We start from the raw sequence: 18,211 nt of genomic DNA, 5'->3' as shown, positions 1-18,211 counted from the left end.
CTATTTTTACAAAGCTGAAATAGTCCCTAATTTTATTATAAGCCAATTTAGTCCCTCAACTATTTTTCTTAAGCTGAAATAGTCCCTCACCAATGTTTACATAGCCAATTTTGTCTTTATTTGGATGATCCATCTAATTTATCAGGTTTAGCATCGACAGCCAATGGCATAACAGGATATCCAATCATAGCCCTTATTAAAGCAATAAAAAAAATACATCTATCAAAAATCGACAACGAAATTGAATAATATGGAAAACAAAAAGAAATTGAGCTGCTTTCAGCTTTATTTCATAAAGGAGTAATCATAATTATAGCACATTTTTCCAACTTTGAGCATATTCTTGTTGTGTTATTTGCCTTTTCTCCATTAAATGGACTGAGTTGGATCCATGTGAGATTTTAGGCATCAGCTCCATTTTTTTCTCCATAAGAAACACTATATTTTTTTTGTTCTCTCTATGATTCAATTTTGTTTTTAACTTAACCAAACAGCTTAAAGCAAACCAAGCAAAAAAGGAAACACACCCTCAGTGTGTACTTCAATCTTGAAGAAAATATGTCGAAGAGTCCTTCAGTAGCATTCATTATAATTAGTTGTAGGCAGTAGGATTTGCGTGGAGGTAAGCCTCAACACTCAACAGGCTTAACCATTCCCAAACCCTTCTCTTTTCCTCCCTTGAGGTGTTCCTCACTTATCTGAGCACCACCTTTGGGGTAGTATGTATTAGTGGTTTTGCAGATTGAACCTCCATCAGCAGAGGGTTCAAATTTGATGACACAACAGATTTTCTCGATTACATCTTTAAATCCATCAGCTTCAAGTACAGTATAACTGTATGTAAATTTTTCTTTGTCAATTCCATCAACTCTCTGTTTGGCAGTCTTATGCTCGCCACCTAAATATTTAACGCAACCAAAAAAAAAAAAAAGCCATTAGTTTTTCCCAAATATAAGGAAAAAAAAAGGAGCAATTTGAAGACTTCAAATGTGTGAAAATAATCACTTTGTATTGATTATCTTACCGTCAAGAAATGTGGTCAACTTAATTGTGCCAACTCCACCATCTCCTTCAAGGATTTCGACACTCTTAACGCCCTGTGGCAAGATCTTGTGAAGATGCTTCTCTTCAAGGATGGTGGCCTTGAACAACCTTGCAGGAGGGATTGAGGAGGTGACCTCATAACTGGAAGTGACAGGGGCCATGATGGTTCAATTGGTTTCTTGGAAATGAACTAAAAGGAAAGAGAGGGATTTCAAGAAGGTTTTGGTAGTTCTTGAAAGAATTATGTGGTGCAAGAAGCAGTGAGGAACAAGAGTATTTATAGACTACCGAAATTATTATTTAATAGCAAGCAAAATTAGCTATCCTCTAAAGTCATGGTAAAAGATAGTAATATATATACGCAATCGACAGGAAAGTCGACAACTGAGATGGACGGTTGTTTACTTTGAATAAGGTGAACTTTGGCTCCTTGTACCCCGACCTAGAATTCTCGCACAGACTCCCTTCCCCACACCCCACGGCGGGGGCACGCCAAAAAAGAAGAAAAGGACTAGTAATACCATTTTTTTTTTAGGGTAGGACTAGACGACTAGTAATGCGTCACACCCGAAATTCTTTAGTCACATAGAAGAATCTAATCAATTTCATGGGAATCCCTCCAACTATACCTTATGGCTGCTAAAAGAATTTAAGGCAATTAACTTTTTGACCCTCTAGCTAGCTATTAAATGTATAATGTTGATTCCTAAACTTATAAAAGTGCATGCTTTAATTAGGGGTACAAACGTGTCTAATTAAATCGAATACCCTAATATTCAAACGTATTTAATTATTTTAATGAGTTTAAAATTTTGTTCAAACTTGATTTGTTTATTTACTAAACCGAGTTTAAACGGACTTTTTTTTATCAAGTTTCAAAGTTATCGACTATAAAATGTTGTTCAAATTTGATTTGACTAGTTGACAAATCAAATTGAAATAAACTCTTGCCAATCGAAGTCGATTTGAATGTCGCGTAGTTTGATTTATTTTTCAACCCTAACTTTAGCCATTTTGTCAATGTAAGTCGTTAATAGTAGACAACATAGTTTTAATCTTTTACTTTCTCCAATTATGTTTAAAACTGCTATAACTTCTAGCTGCCAACCAGTGACCACCGGTTCACAACTGTTATTCCTTTGTCAAATTTTGACAAAATTATTCTCTTAGACTTCGGTTTTCTCGTAGATTGAAAAATCAGCTTACATTTTCTATGCATCTCAAAAACAAAACTAGATATGAAGAATTTATCTGATGGTGATTGAAATACCTTCTTTGATTTCAACTCCGATCTTATTTATTGGGATTCACATTAAATTGAGACCAAATTTGAAATAAAAGTGAGAAATGAAAACTAATTGTGCAATTTCATTAAAATTTGAGAATAGATTAGTAGTGGTTAGTTAGTTGTCGGTTAATAGTGCTCTATGGTCATTGACGGACGGCTGGAGTTGCAGGAATCACCAGAAAGGGTTGGAAGAAGAATATTAAAGTTATGCCCTATTGATAATAATCAATTAGGATAAACGGTTTCGTCAAATTTGGTGGGCAACCTTTCACATTTAATAGTTAGGGGGACAGAAAAGAAATATATCAATATGGATAAAATATGAAGCAGAGGCACCCCCTTTTGGATGGATAAGAGGCGGAAGCGGTCATCAGATGGATCGTTCCTGAGCTGTTCACGGCTAAGATTTGGTCCAAAAAATTTATGCGATTCAAATTACTTTTTGTACCTCATTTTTAATAATGTGTGTAGGGTCCACAAAAATTTATTTTAAAATTACACGTTATACAAACAAAGTTATGTCGTGTATAAATAAAGTTACACGATGTGTAAAATACACAAAATCGCTAGAAACGATTGGACCTGCAACTGTTCCTCCCCGTGGTCCCTTCTAGACCCTCTCATTGGAAAGCGGAGCAGTCAGCAAAAAGATAAGATGGCACTTTTGTCACTCTCCGTGAACATTTTGCTATTTTCATCATCAGTTGTGAAAATTAAAGTACGTTTTAAACTTCTTCTTCTCCAAGATTAAATTCAAAAAGGTTTAAAATTCTTCTTCTCTAAAATTAAATTCAAAAAAGTTTTTATTATTTTTTCTAAAAGCAATTGTTTTGAAAAATTAAAAGGGTTAAGTGCACTTTCATTCACCATCTATTTCGGTGGTTCGTGTGTTCTTCAGGCGGAAGAAGCCAATGCTAAGTACAGAAATATTGATACATGACGGGGTCTGCGGGTGCTGAGATGATCCCAAAAAAAAAAAAAAAAAAAAAAAAAAGATGCTGGCCGAACTACAGTTTGCAGATAAACCTTTTAATTTTTATTTTTTTACCCTTGTTGCCAAATTGTGTACAAATATAGCATAAGGAAATCAGGATTAGTTATAACGTTTAATTTCAATATTTCCTAAGAATAGAAAGACAGGAGTTGAACACTAACCTGAGGTCCCCTATGGGGCATGGGCACCTTTAGTGCATGGACTTCCTTGGAAATTTGCAAATGTTGTTGATGACGTGGCAGTGAAGTGAAGGTGCTGAAGTTTGTTAGCTGTGTTAGGCATAGGTTGTTTTTACTTTAATGCCCTTTTTTTGGCAAGACGGTAAAATGGTTGGTTTAGGTGTCTATTGTTTAAGAAATTTGCATGCTTTGTTTAAACCAGTTAGTGCTTTCTTTGTGGCCAGTTGTGATTGTGAATTTCTTATGATCAAAGCGCTCAAATTTCTCCAATACAGCGAAGATGATGTGGGCACCTTCGCGCGACGCGTGAGGCCTAAATAAATTAGTAATGCACAAAATTTTCACCTGTCTTTCTCACTTAAGCTGACAATTGAAAATAATATGATAATGTCGAGTCCGAGAATGCTTTATTTTTCTATGAAACAAAAAAATAATAAGGACATGATGTCGACATTATTTTCAAGTTCCAAGTTTGATAATTAACTAGGAATGACTCTCATAATTGTACCATTATTAAATAATAAGGTCCAAAATTATTCTTCTGAATTTTTACAAGCATTTTGGACAAAAGTCGTCTCCAGGTTTGATGTCTCGAGTTCGAGACATAGTCAGAGTCAATTAAAAAGAAAAAATGTCAAAAGTCCATGTATCTGTGCATTGCAATTATAATACAATAATCCCAACAATACTAATGAATAAAGACAACGAAAAGGAAATTCACATTTCATAAAACTACGTTTAACTAAGAATTTTTCTTAACCATGACTTAGAGGGAACTCATCATATATATAAACAATCTAATTTTTCTTTCTAAATGGTAAGAATTGGCATCAGTCCTAAGAATTGAGAGAAAGAGAGAGAGATTTGGGTCAACTTTCATTAATAGTCTTGGCATGTAAGAAAAATGTTAGCGCCCAAGAATTGTTCTTTGGATAGTGATATACAATGACCTTAATTCTTCTTTGGATAGTGATATAAAATGACCTTAAATAAGTTAGTAGAGGTCAATAAACATATAGTCCAATAACTCTCTTATTTAAGTAATGTTGTAAAACTAAAAAAAAAAAAACAAACTACTATAATAGGAATTGAAATATTAGAGAAAGAAGTACAGAAATGGAAAATGATTTTTTTATGATTCCAACTAATCAAAAAGTACATCCAAGAGGTGCCAAGGTGCCTCTATATATAGGTACTACAAAATTAAAGGTACATCAATTCTATTAAACACTCGTTACTACAAGAACATGAATAGCCATATGAAATGGTTCATCCAATACATGAATAGCTCTTATGGATTGAAACCGATCATCCAATGTAATTCCTTTACACAATGTAGCAATAAATTATGAATTAATTCTCTTGGGAGCAATGAATTATGAATTGATCTTCTTGAGAATACAAATGGATATCCACACTTTTAGTTGTTTCATAACACTCCCCATTGGATATCCATTATACACAGAATATGTCTTATTAAAACCTTACTAGGAAAAAATCCAACGGCACAAAAACCCTAGTGAAGAAAAAAGAGTACACTATTCTTGTGTATTGATTTCTCCCTCTGATGCAAATATCATTTGAGATTTTATAGTCGTCGCATTCCAATATTCTTCACCAATTTCTCAAATATTGCAGTCGGCAATACATTAGTAAATAAATCTATCAAATTATTATCTGATCGGATTTGTTGCACATCAATTTCACCATTCTTTTGTAAATCATGAGTAAAAAAGAATTTTGGTGAAATATATTTCGTTCTATCTCCTTTAATATATTCTCCTTTCAATTGAGTTATACAAGCTGCATTATCTTCATAAAATATAGTTGGAGGATTTTCTTTTTCGGAGGATAACCCACAACTCTGCCGGATATAGTAGGTCATTGATCTTAACGAAACACATTCTCGACTAGCCTCATGAATTGCTATTATTTCAGCATGATTCGATGAAGTGGCGGCTAATAATTGCTTTGTAGATCGCCAAGAAATGGTTGTACCTCCATATGTAAATAGATAACCAGTCTGAGATCTTGCTTTATGCAGATCAGATAAATATCCAACATCAACATAACCAAGCAATTCAAGTTTAGATTTATTTGAATAAAATAAGCCAAGATCAATTTGTTCCTTAAAGATAACGAAAAATATGTTTAATACCATTCCAATGTCGTCTTGTGGGCGAGGAAATAAATCTTGCTAATAAATTTATTGCAAATGATATATCAGATCTTGTACAATTAGCAAAATACAGTAGTGCACCAATTGCACTGAGATATGGTACTTTAGGACCAAATATACCTTCATCTTCCTCTCACGGTCTAAAAGGGTCCTTATTAGGATCTAATGATCTGACCATTGGGGTACTTAATGTATATGACTTATCCATCTAAATCGCTTTAATACCTTCCAGGTATAAGCAGTTTGGTGAACAAAAATTCCACTTTTCAAATGCTCAATTTGTAAACCAAGGCAGAATTTTATTTTTCCAAATTCTTTGATCTCAAATTTTTTTTCAAATATTCAACACTATTTTGAATCTCTTCAGGAGTTCCAATCATATTTAGATCATCAACATATACAACAATTATCACAAAATTTGATCCATTTTTCTTGATAAAGACACATGGACATATTGGATCATTGGTATAGTCTTCTTTAGTTAAACATTCATTGAGGCGGTACCACATGCGTTCAGATTGTTTGAATCCATACAAAGAGCTCTGTAATTTAATGAAATAAATATTTTTAGGATTTGATTTGCATGCTTCAGGCATATTGAATCCTTCGAGAGCTCTCATATAAATATCATTTTCAAGATTTTCATATAAATATGCAGTAACGACGTCCATTAGATGCATATCTAATTTTTCATGTACTGCAAAACTCACAAAATATCTAAATGTGATAGCATCTACTACAGGTGAATTCGTGTAATCATAATCAAATCCAGGCCTTTGTGAAAATCCTTAGCCTACAAGTATTACTTTATACCTCACGATTTCATTTTCTCACGAATACCCATTTATATCCTACTGACTTTACACCTTCAAGTGTTTGGACTACAGATCTAAAAAACTTTTCTTTTAACCAGTGAGTCCAATTCAGATTGGATCGCATCTTTTCATTTTGGCCAATCATTTCTACGTCGACATTCATCAATCGATTTAGGCTCGTGATCCTTATTCGCTACCATAATATCAAGTGCTATATTATATGCAAAAATACTATCAATAATTATTTCTTTTCGGTTCCAACTTTTTCCTGAAGTGACAAAATTTATTGAATTTTCTATGATTTCATTCTTTTCAAGAATTGGCTCTTTAGGAGCGATCTCTTCAGGAGGTTGAATTTTGTCACTAATTGTTGATTCATGTACTCCTCTTTTCTTTCGAGAATTTTTATCTTTGGAACCAAGAGATCTCCCACGCTTCAGGCGCACTTTAGACTCATTAGCACTTGTAATTTGTCCTTCAAGGACATTAATTTTAATCGGAGCATTTTCAATAGGAATATGTGATTTAGTAACTCTTCTCGAGTCATTAAATGCATCCGGTAATTGATTTGTAATTTTTTGTAAATGTATAATCTTTTGAACTTCTAGTTCACATTCTTTGGTACGAGAATCGAGAAAATTCAATGATATTTTTAAAGTGATTTCTTTTTTCGGTCGATTTTTATCTCCCCTTAATGTTAAAAAATGTGATTCATCAAAATAACAATCTACAAATCTCGCAGTAAATAAATCACCTGTCAATTGTTCCATATACTTAATAATTAAAGGTGATTCATACCCGACATATATTTCCAATCTTCTTTGCGAGCCCAATTTACGACATTGAGGCGGTGCAATTAGAACATAAACCGAACAACCAAATATTCGTAAATGAAAAATATTGGATTCATAACCAAAAGTTAATTGTAGGGGAAAATAAGTATGATAACTTGTCGGTCTAATTCTCACAAGTGCTGCTGCATGTAATATAGCATGTTTGCAAGCAGATGAAAGTAATTTAGATCTCATCAACAATGGTTTAACAATTAATTGTACTCGTTTAATAAATGATTCGGCTAGACCATTTTGTGTGTGAACATAAATTACAGGATGTTCAACAGTTATTCCAATGGACATGCAATAATCGTCAAAAGCATGTGACGAATATCCACCAGCATTATCTAGATGAATTTTCTTTATTGGATAGTCTGAAAATTGTGCTCGCAATTTAATTATTTGAGCAAGCAATCTCGCAAACGCCAGGTTGGGAGTAGATAATAAACATACATGTAATCATCTAGTTGATGCATCAATTAGCACCATAAATTATCGAAATGATCCACATATATCACCATAAATTCGTTCTAGAAATGTAGGGGATTTAGTCCCAACTTTAGCTGGTGATGGTCTAATTAATTTTCCGTGGGAACAAGCAACACAGGAGAATTCATTTGCTTTTAATATCTTTTGATTTTTCAATGAGTGACCATGTGAATTCTCGATTATTCGTCTCATCATTATAGATTCAAGATTTTTGAAATGATCATGCCAAATGATAAAATTATTGGGATAAGTAGACTTCTAGTCTACTAGGTGATAAATTTCAATTGCACTAATTTGTGCATAATATAAGCCAAGAGAAAAAGAAGGTAATTTTTCTACTACGCGTTTCTACCTAGAAATGATACTTGTGATTAATAAAAATTCTCCATTTGTCTCAGTCATTGTCCCAATATGATATCCGTTTTCGCGGATATCTTTAAAACTCAATGAATTTCTCCGAGACTTGGGAGACAGTAGTGCATTATTTACGACAATTTTAGTCCCTTTAGGAAGAAATATAGTGGCTCTTCCGGATCTTTCAATCAATTTTGCACTACCACTTATGGTATTAACATTTGTCTCTCCCATTTTCATACAAGAAATTTTTTTTATTTTTCAATATAGTGTGCGTAGTAGCACTATCAATGAGACAAATGTCATCATCACCATTATTTAATCCCAAATATTTGGCATCCATTTCTCAATAAGTAGACAGAAGTTACTGGAAAAATACGGGCAGAATTTCGGCAGAATCTCGTGTTTCACTTTTTTTTTTTAAGGTAGAGGCTCCGTTTCATCTTTTTGTTCAAAAGTAAAGACTCGTGCTGATAATGTGTTGTAAAACTAAAAAAAAAAAAAGAACTACTATAATAGGAATTGAAATATTAGAGAAAGAAGTACAGAAATGGAGAATGATTTTCTTATTATTCCAATTAATCAAAAAGTACACCCAAGAGGTGCCAAGGTACCTCTATATATAGGTACTACAAAATTAAAGGTACATCAATTCTATTAAACACTCGTTACTACAAGAACATGAATAGCCATATGAAATGGTTCATCCAATACATGAATAGCTCTTATGGATTGAAACCATTCATCCAATGTAATTCCTTTACATAATGTAGCAATGAATTATGAATTAATCCTCTTGGGAGCAATGAATTGTGAATTGATCCTTTTGAGAATACAAATGGGCATCCACACTCTTAGTTGTTTCATAACAAGTAACTATATTTTGAACCCATAATGTCATATTAAACCTTAAATATTTATTTTGATCATTTGTGGCCAAAGTTAACAATTGTTGTCACAATACATTTCCAACTCTTATTTTGGATTCGTTGCCCAATAAACAAATAATTTAATTTCGAATCACCATAATTTCATACATTGTTCAATTAAAAAGAATATGGGTGATGTGTACTGTATATTGTGGATTTCCTCCTACTCACCAATAATAGAAGCTGACACCATCTCTGAATCCAGGAAAGGAAAAAAATTGAAAACCTGCTTGTCGTTGGTTACGGACATCAGTCGTCAACACACGCGTGGCGTGGTGCGGTGTCGTGTGCGCGTATACTAATCAAGTTTCGCATTTGATTTCTTACGGATAATTTTGAAAACCTCATCCGAGGTCTCGGACAATTTCAGACAATTCCCCTTAGGTTTTAGAAATAACACCAACCTCCCTTACGTTCACTATTTATGCTTCAAAATAGACCCAATAGACTATCATTTCCTTCAAATACCCTAAACTACCCTTTTTACCCTAAAAATTACAAAGAAAAGAACAAGAGCTTTTGCTAAATGTTGATTGCATCCCTTGATTGCCTTCTTCCAAATTAGATTATCACGAAAGTCATGAAATTTTTTCTACAAAAAAAAAATAAAAGATAAAAATAGGGAATTTTGATGATCGTATGCTTTTAAGCAACACTATTAAGAAAATCAAGTAACCACCCTAATTTGAATCAAAACCAATTCCAACGACTGTGGATGCCCAAGAAACCACAATCCAATTTATTTCCCGCAACGTGAACAAATCTCGCCACTTGCTACCAAATTTGATAAAACTCAACCTCAAATTTTGTCCAAAACAACAATTCATAAACAATCAACCCCACACTCAAATCCCCTTGCCTCTTCCTCTCATTGCGGCCATTTTTTTTCAGCAAATCATTGTCTAAAGCCCAATATCCATCTATCAAACTTTTAATATGTGACATCACCAAGTTTTATCACCCATAATCCACCAAAATCAAATAAAATAGATGCAAAATAATCAAACCCACTACACTTAAAATATGGGGAAAAAAAGGAGAGAGATGAGCCTAGTCACTTTTGCAAAGAGAAAGGGAGATGTAGGGGAAATCAAAGAAGGAGAAGGGAAGGGAATAGAACAAAGCACAAGCCAGGATTGATGGACAAAAATTGGTCTTGAAGTAGAGAAGAAAAGTTGGGGAAAGGGGATAGAAGGCAAAAGCGTAAAAGGCTATAAAAAAGAAAATAAATTGATTTTTTTGTTTTATCTTGGATTTCTGGCCTTCTTTTTTCCCATAAAAAAGTCTTTTGAGTATCCTATTAGGGGTAGTAGAGTATTTTTGCACCAATAGGAATGGTACGTGTAATTTTAAAATATTGAGGGGAGCTTCTTGAGATTATTAAAAGCCTCAAGGGAGGTTTCTAAAATTATCCCGATTTCTTACTATGTGCTATTGGTTTGGTAACTAGTTGTTGATAGAAAATTTCCAAAAGTGGCAGCTGGAGAATTAACTTCTTAAAAAATCCCTCAATTGTTTCCTAATTCTTTAGCCAAGTTAATTCTCTCTTATGCATTCTCTCTTCTACTTCTTGGTACTGAGCATTCACAATAAGCTTAGAACCACTCCTTACGAGTGTACACGAATGAGGTTTGACGAGCATGGGTATACATACAACAATAATTTGGTCAGTCAACCAGGGAGGGCAAGAAAACATGATAGGATGGAGGAAAAAAATTTATTCAGGTATACAAATTGTTAAATAATGGATATTATAAAGATCTGATTGATGGTGAAAAATTTTCCATATTGACTCCTATAAGCACAAATAGACATACATATTTTGGTTGGATTTTAACAGTGGAAAAATATCTCAAACAATATAATTTGGATGATATTCTTTGTTGGGTTGATGCAAGTAAGTTGTAAAAACATGTTTTTAAGAAAAGGCACAATTATTCTTTCAAGTGATGCGTAAAATAATGGCAGAAAGTATTTATAAAACCTTTATCGGTCGTACTAAAATACTTTAGAGATTTTGGAAGCATATTTACTATGTTTTGCACATGATTGAAAGAAATTATGCTTTCGAACTGAAGTCTAGTTGTTGGTATTGGTTTGTGGATTTTAAAAATGATAGATTTGTTGATAATATGGCTGATACCGAAAATTTTGAATCAATTGATATTTTTGATTTACGTACCTTGTTTGGAGAAATTAGAAGTAATGAATTTGTTGAAAAAAAATAATATGGTAATTTGACAAAAGAAGAAGAAAATTTTGATTTGACAAGAGAAGAGAACATGAAATTGTTGTTGAAAAATTCGTTGGTTGCAGACTCTCTTCAAAGTGATGGGCGAAAATTTGATTTGATAGATATGGATGTCATTGGAGTTGAAAAATATTTTACTCCAAAAGAGTTGACTGACAGTATGAAAATTTTGGATGATTGTAGTAGTGGTTATTTTGAATTATTTGGTGATGATAATTTTAGCCAAAAAGCAACCTATGATTTTGTATTTTTAGGCACTTTCATTGGTGGTAAATATGGTGATTATGGTGATGAATGGGTTTGTATAAGTGAGTACTTTGATCAAGAAGAAATTGCTGAGAAATTTTTTACAAAATACATAGTGCGTCCACTGTTACATGTAAAAATGAAATTAATAACTGGTAACAAGTTAGAGTTTCATGTCAAGTGTACTACAACATAGAAATTATTGCTCGAGATGGTGTTGAACCTATCTCAATGGATAGTTTGGTCTAAGGGAGGCAATGTTGACAAATTAAACTAAGCCTAGAAATATTTATTTATTTTTTAGTTTTATTTGAGTTATGTTTTTAGTAGTTGTGTGATTTAGCAATTTCTGTTTTATTTGGTAATTTCTTATGCAAGTGGTTTCTTTCCTAACAAGTTTGGTAGATTATAAATAGGACATTATTTAGGTTGGTTTCTCAAGAGAAAGAATCTAGAAGAATTAGCAAGGTTTTCTATTATGGTATGACTTTTTTCATTGTTTGAGATTTCAATAATATTGTGAGTTGAATTTATTATTTTCTTCTCTCCCACATATATTTTGAGTGTTTGTTTTATCCTTTTAATTCTGTAACCTTGTATGCTTTGATTATTATTAGAACCAGCTGAATTTATTGTGGTATGATTTTCTTCATTGTTTGAAATTTCAATAATATTGTGAGTTGAATTTATTATTTTCTTTTCTTCCACGTATATTTTGAGTATTTGTTTTATCCTTCCAATTCTGTAACCCTGCACGCATTGATTATTATAAGATCCTTAAAATTTGGGTTCTACATTAATATAACATCTAACCTTCACCAAATGTGCTCAACTTAATGGTTCAAACTCCACCATGCATCTCCCTCAAGGATTTCCACTCTCTTTATAGCCTGTGGCATTAAGGGTGGTCATCAAGGATGGCGGCCTTGAACAACCTTGCAGGAGGGATTGGGGAGGTCATCTCAGCACTACAAGTGATAGGGGCCATGATGCTTTAATTTGTCTTTTCACAAATGGACAAAGATCAAGAACAGGAGGGTTTGATGGATCTTGAAAAGATTTTGCGGTGCAAAGAGTGGTGAGCAATAAGTGTATTTATAGACTACTGACAGTCATGAATTCATATCTAAAAACAGCAAGTGAATTATTTTATTCTCTTAGTCATGGCTGATCATTCAAAAATTGCACTGATACATATTGAACCTGATAACAAAAAAATATGTAGTCTGAGATGGCTGGCTGTTTGAATAAGACTTTGACTCTCAGTGCCCTTTCTAGAATTCTTTTAAATATTCAACAATTTTGGAATTTAAAATTATGGATACATTTTATTGTAACCAAAAAGACAGAAGACCAGCAAGGAAACAAATAATAAATAAAATTAGCATTACTTCAGAATCAAATTTCGTTAGCGACGTGAAGAAGTTCTATGAGTTTTGGTCCAAAACATGGGTTTTGATATTTCAACATTGTGACCTAATGTTTATAGTCCCAAAACTATTTCGTTAATGTCAAAATAGTCCCCAAACTTTTTATGAGTCAATTTAGTCTCTCAACTATTTTTACAAAGCTGAAATAGTCCCTAATTTTATTATAAGTCAATTTAGTCCCGCAACTATTTTTCTTAAACTGAAATAGTCCCTCACTAATGTTTACATAGCCTATTTTGTCATTATTTGGATGATCCATCTAATTTATCAAGTTTAGCATCGACAGCCAATGGCATAATAGGAAATCCAATCATAGCCCTTATTAAAACAATAAAAAAACATACATCTATCAAAAAATCGACAACGAAATTGAATAATATGGAAAACAAAAAGAAATTGAGCTTCTTTCAGCTTTATTTCTTAAAGGAGTAATCATAATTATAGCACATTTTTCCAACTTTTAGCATATTCTTGTTGTGTTATTTTCCCTTTTCTCCATTCAATGGGCTGAGTTGGATCCATGTGAGATTTTAGGCATCAGCTCCATTTTTTTTCTCCATAAGAAACACTATATTTTTTGTTCTCTGTATGATTCAATTTTGTTTTTAATTTTTTGTCAGATATCCATTTCTTCTATCATTTTAGTAAGGGCATTGACTAAATTTCTTATTTTGCCCCTGATTGTTAGTCCACAAGGTTGATAAATTGGGTGGATCAGTCAAACAAGGACCAAACTGGCCAAATAAATAATGGTGAGGTACTATTTCGCTTAAACAAAATTGTTGAGAGACAAAATTGGCTCATAATAAAGTTTAAGGACTATTTCAGCTTTGTAAAAATAGTTGGGGGACTAAACTGACTCAAAATAAATTTACGGACTATTTTGTGTAGACACCAAATTTTTGGTGTAATTTCGTTTACTGTTTATTTTTAGTTTTTTATTTGTCGTGTTAGTTTTATTCGATTTTTAGTTTTTAGTTTCTAGTTTTATTTTTATTTTTAAGTTTTTAGCATAGAGTTTCTTGGAAAAAAGGAAAAAATAGAAATTTTGTTTTATTCAGCTTTATTTATCTATTTTAGTCATTTCTGCTTAATTTATCTTTTATTTGGTTCATTTAGGAAAAAAGAGGAAAAGTGAAAAATGAGAAAAATGGAAAAAGGGAAAATGGAAAGTTGCATTTTGTTGCTTCTAGTTTATTTATTTTTTTTATCCAATGTTAATTAAGTTGCTTGTGTTATTATTATTATCATTATTATCAATTTTGTTTAATTAATTAATTAGTTGAGAAGTTAAAAAAAAGAAAAAAAAAAGATGTCGCATGCATGCTGCATTTTTTTGCAGCTTTGCAAGAGAGGACCGAGCGGCTCCTTTAGCTGCAATTTCAGGAAAGATGTGTAGGGGCTTAGGGTTATGATACCCCATATAAATAGAAAAGAAAAGGCAGCCGCAAAGAGGAGAGGTTTGGAACGGATGGGCATTTGAGCAAAGGTTGAGCAAAAGAAACCCACGGGGGAAACAAAAGGGAACGGCTGTAGGAGGAAGACGGAGGGGAAAACTAAAAAGCAGGAGAGAACTGAGGGGAAGGGGAGGAAGTTGCGGCTGCATAAGGAGAAGTGAGAGAGAGGGTTTCGGGCTAAACAAAAACAGAAAGAGAGAGTCGGGGTGGAGAAGAAAAAGAGAGAGTAGACGGCTGCAAAATTGGCTAAAGGAAAAAAGGAAAAGGGTATCTGACGGCCAGGGAGAGACTAGAGAGTTTGGGATGGTTGGTTGAGTAAGGAAACAAGAGAGGGAGTTAGAAAGGGGCGGCCGAAAGGAGAGGTTTTTTTGACAGCAAAAGAGAGAAATCAGAGAGGAGCATACGGCAAGGGAGATTTTCAGACGAAGGGAATCAAGTGCAGAAGAAGAACTCCAGGATCCGAATAGCTAGCATCTTTCTTCACTGGGATTCGAATCTTGCCATCCTCGAATTCTTCACGTTTTACTGGCGTTTCCTGGTGTGAAAGGTAAACCTTTTCTCTATCTTCCAATCGCGTCTCTTCAGCTTAAGAAAAGCAGTGTAATCTTGCGATGCCCATGGTTTTTTTAGCAATATTGTACCTTGAAATCTGTCGAGTAGTGATTCATTTCTGGAGTCTGATATCAGATACGGTTTTGTTGTGGAAATGATGGTTTTAGTATGGATCTATAGCATGGTATTTCATCGCATGAATTCGTTTAAAGAAAAAACAGCTGCGGCAAGTTTGGAACCTTCAGCTTGTTGCAGCAGTTTCTTGCTTTTCCTTTCGATCCATTGGAGTTTCATTTTTCTGATGTCAAAACGTTTGTTGTTGGGTCCTTTCTTTGACTAACTGGTTGGAATGCTGGGTTTCTGATAGATGGGTGTTAGTTACACCTGGAATACGCCGCAAGAGTGAGCTGGTTTGTAGTTGTAGAAGTGTTTCTCCTTCTTGCGTTGATTGTTCGCATGTCCTGCCTCTCTGTCATGCTTGTCTTGGACAATTCGTTGGCTGAGCATGCCTTGTTCTCATTGATAATCGTTGGCATTTGATTATGGAAATAAATTACATAAGATGCCTGTTCGCGTCAACATGAAATTTTGCTTCGTGCGGTTCATGGATGTTGAAGCCCAGAAAATTGCAGCAAAGCTTCTGATTTTTTTAGATGTGCATGACAGCTTTCTTAAATTTTTTCCCCTTTGTTTGGGCTTGCGGTTTTAGGTAGCTGTTGTTTAATCTAAAGCTTTTGCTGCTTGGTTAAAACCTGATTCATTATCGGTTGCCGAAAGCTTCCTAGCTTTGCAGAAATTCTTGCGGCATTTTTCCTTTCCTTTCTATTTCTGTTTTAGTTTGCATTCCTGATGGTCATCTCTGATTTCTCTGTTTCAAATCCTGCTATGAAGTCATGTTTAGTCGAGGGTGGATGGGTGAAATTCTGGTTTCTTATTGAATTTGTTTGCATGATAAAAATGAGAAAGATTGCGGTTGGTCAACTGCGGGAAGTTGCATCAGAATTGGTAGAAGTAAAGCAGCTTCATTTGGCCGAAAGATTGGGTTTGCCTGCATGAAATCTGCATGGAAATTGTTTTAAGATAGCCTTTTGACCCCTCAAGTCTCCTTTCATTTCACTATGACCCAATCAATTAAAGAATTTCATCAAATTGGTCCTTGATAATTTTAATTTGTGCAACTTTCATTGCTTGCTTTGCTTCAATTAACTACCATGCTTTGTCAACCGCATTTAATTCACAACTTTGGGGGCTTTATGACCAAGTGAACTTGTGTTTGCATATCTTCTTTAATTTTCCCAAATAAATTGGTACCTTGACATTTTTATTATTTTGGAGGGTAAATTGGTAATTCCACTTCATTGGGCCCCAATTTCAAGGGAGGTACACTCTATCCCTCACTTGCACTTCATTTGACCCTATGTGCTCCTACGTGTTATGTGAATATGCCTGTCTACTTCGCTTTCCTTACCTCCTTGCATGCATTTACTTACTTTTACCTTCATTTAAGTTTTATGGGGTATGTGTACACCTCTTGGCTTGTAATAGATAGGGCTCGGAGAGCATCTGGTCCATTTCCCCTTCCCCTTTATGCTTTCATGGGGTATGTGTACACCTCTTGGCTTGTAATAGATAGGGCTCGGAGAGCATCTGGTCCATTCACCCTTTCCCTTTATGTTTTCATGGGGTATGTGTACACCTCTTGGCTTGTAATAGCTAGGGCTCGTAGAGCATCTGGTCCATTTCCCCTTCCCCTTGGTTGCTTGTTTTTGTTGCTACATGTTTAATTGCTTTATTAGGCTCTTGCATCTAGTCGAGCATGCTAAGTGCTACGTGCTACGTGTTTACGAGCGTTTTGGCATGTCTACTTGCTTTCATAACCATGAATGAATGGAATGGATGAATGTACGTCACCACACTAGTCCAATGCTAGTTGTGGCTCATTAGGCCATCCCTTTTTGTTAGTGCATATTTGCATGTTCACTACATGTCATGCATTTTTCTTAGTTTTATCATTTGGCATGCTCCTCGAGCCCCTTTTCCCTCATTTTAGGATTTTTGCATCTCATGCTAGTTAGGGTACATTTGCCTGAAGAGTCCCCTTAAATATGGGATATAAACGAGTGTGGCTTTTTCTAAGCCTTAGCACGCTTGTATTCCCTCTATCAAAGGGCAAATTGAGTCACGATTTAGGTCTCCCCGTACCCAATATGCATGAATTCCCTAGGCTCATGCACTCTCAATCCACTCTATCATTACACTTTCACTTTTGTCTCATTTGCACACATGCACCCTTTTATCACTTTCACTTGCACACGAACATTTTTTTTTATCTTCACTTGCACACGAACACTTTTTTTATCTTCACTTGCACATGAACATTTTTATCTTCACTCGCACACGAGTACTTTCATCTACATTTGCACACCTTCACTTATATCTTATTACTTTTATCATTTTTCTCACTTCACACAAACTCACACTTTCACATGGCATGCATTCCACTCATTTTTCACGTCATTTAGGTTTAGGTGTGACCTCTCCAAAAGGATCATTGTTGGGCTTCACAACTAATGTGATTGGCACCACTCAACCTTTGAAGAGAAATTTCCCCCAATACCCCTAGGTCTAGGGTTTTGCATTCATATAGACATATCCAACACGCGATACATACCTTGGGTAGAAAATTAGGGAAAATTGGTTTAAGTCACGCAACTAGCCTTGGCTAGGTCGAAGGGGTGCCTTGGATTTTTATCCTTGCCTTCCCCTTCGTCAAATGTGACCCCCGATCCCTCTTTTGGTTACGCAGACCCAAAAGTTCTCAAAAAGGGTTTATTTACTTTTTTTATTCAAAAACAAAAATCATTTTTGGGTGACTTGGTACACCCTAACTCTATACCAAGTGGCGACTCCATTTTTGATACAAAAAACCCTTTTGAACTTCACTTGGCCAAATCGTCGCATTATAAGTCCCATGGCCTTTTACTTTTCACATTGCACACCACACACCACACCACAACACACACATTCACACATCATTCAAAAAGTGGGGCGCGACAGTTGGCGACTCCACTGGGGACTTCCTAAGTGGGTCCAAGCATTTGACTTAGCCATTCGTTTCCTTTTTCTACCCTTTTTATGCATTGCATTTGGATATTAGGGTTGCATTTTCCA

The 18,211-nt window shown here is 34.5% G+C and overlaps 1 pseudogene; it reads right to left on the bottom strand.

The window, feature by feature from the left end:
- Positions 1 to 251: 251 nt before the first annotated feature.
- LOC113757289 lies at positions 252 to 1,299 on the bottom strand (annotated as a pseudogene).
- Positions 1,300 to 18,211: the final 16,912 nt, after the last annotated feature.

The sequence above is a fragment of the Coffea eugenioides genome, unplaced genomic scaffold (genome assembly GCF_003713205.1).
Source record: "Coffea eugenioides isolate CCC68of unplaced genomic scaffold, Ceug_1.0 ScVebR1_291;HRSCAF=939, whole genome shotgun sequence".
Classification (NCBI taxonomy): domain Eukaryota; kingdom Viridiplantae; phylum Streptophyta; class Magnoliopsida; order Gentianales; family Rubiaceae; genus Coffea; species Coffea eugenioides.
This window is presented reverse-complemented; position numbering and strand designations above follow the sequence as displayed.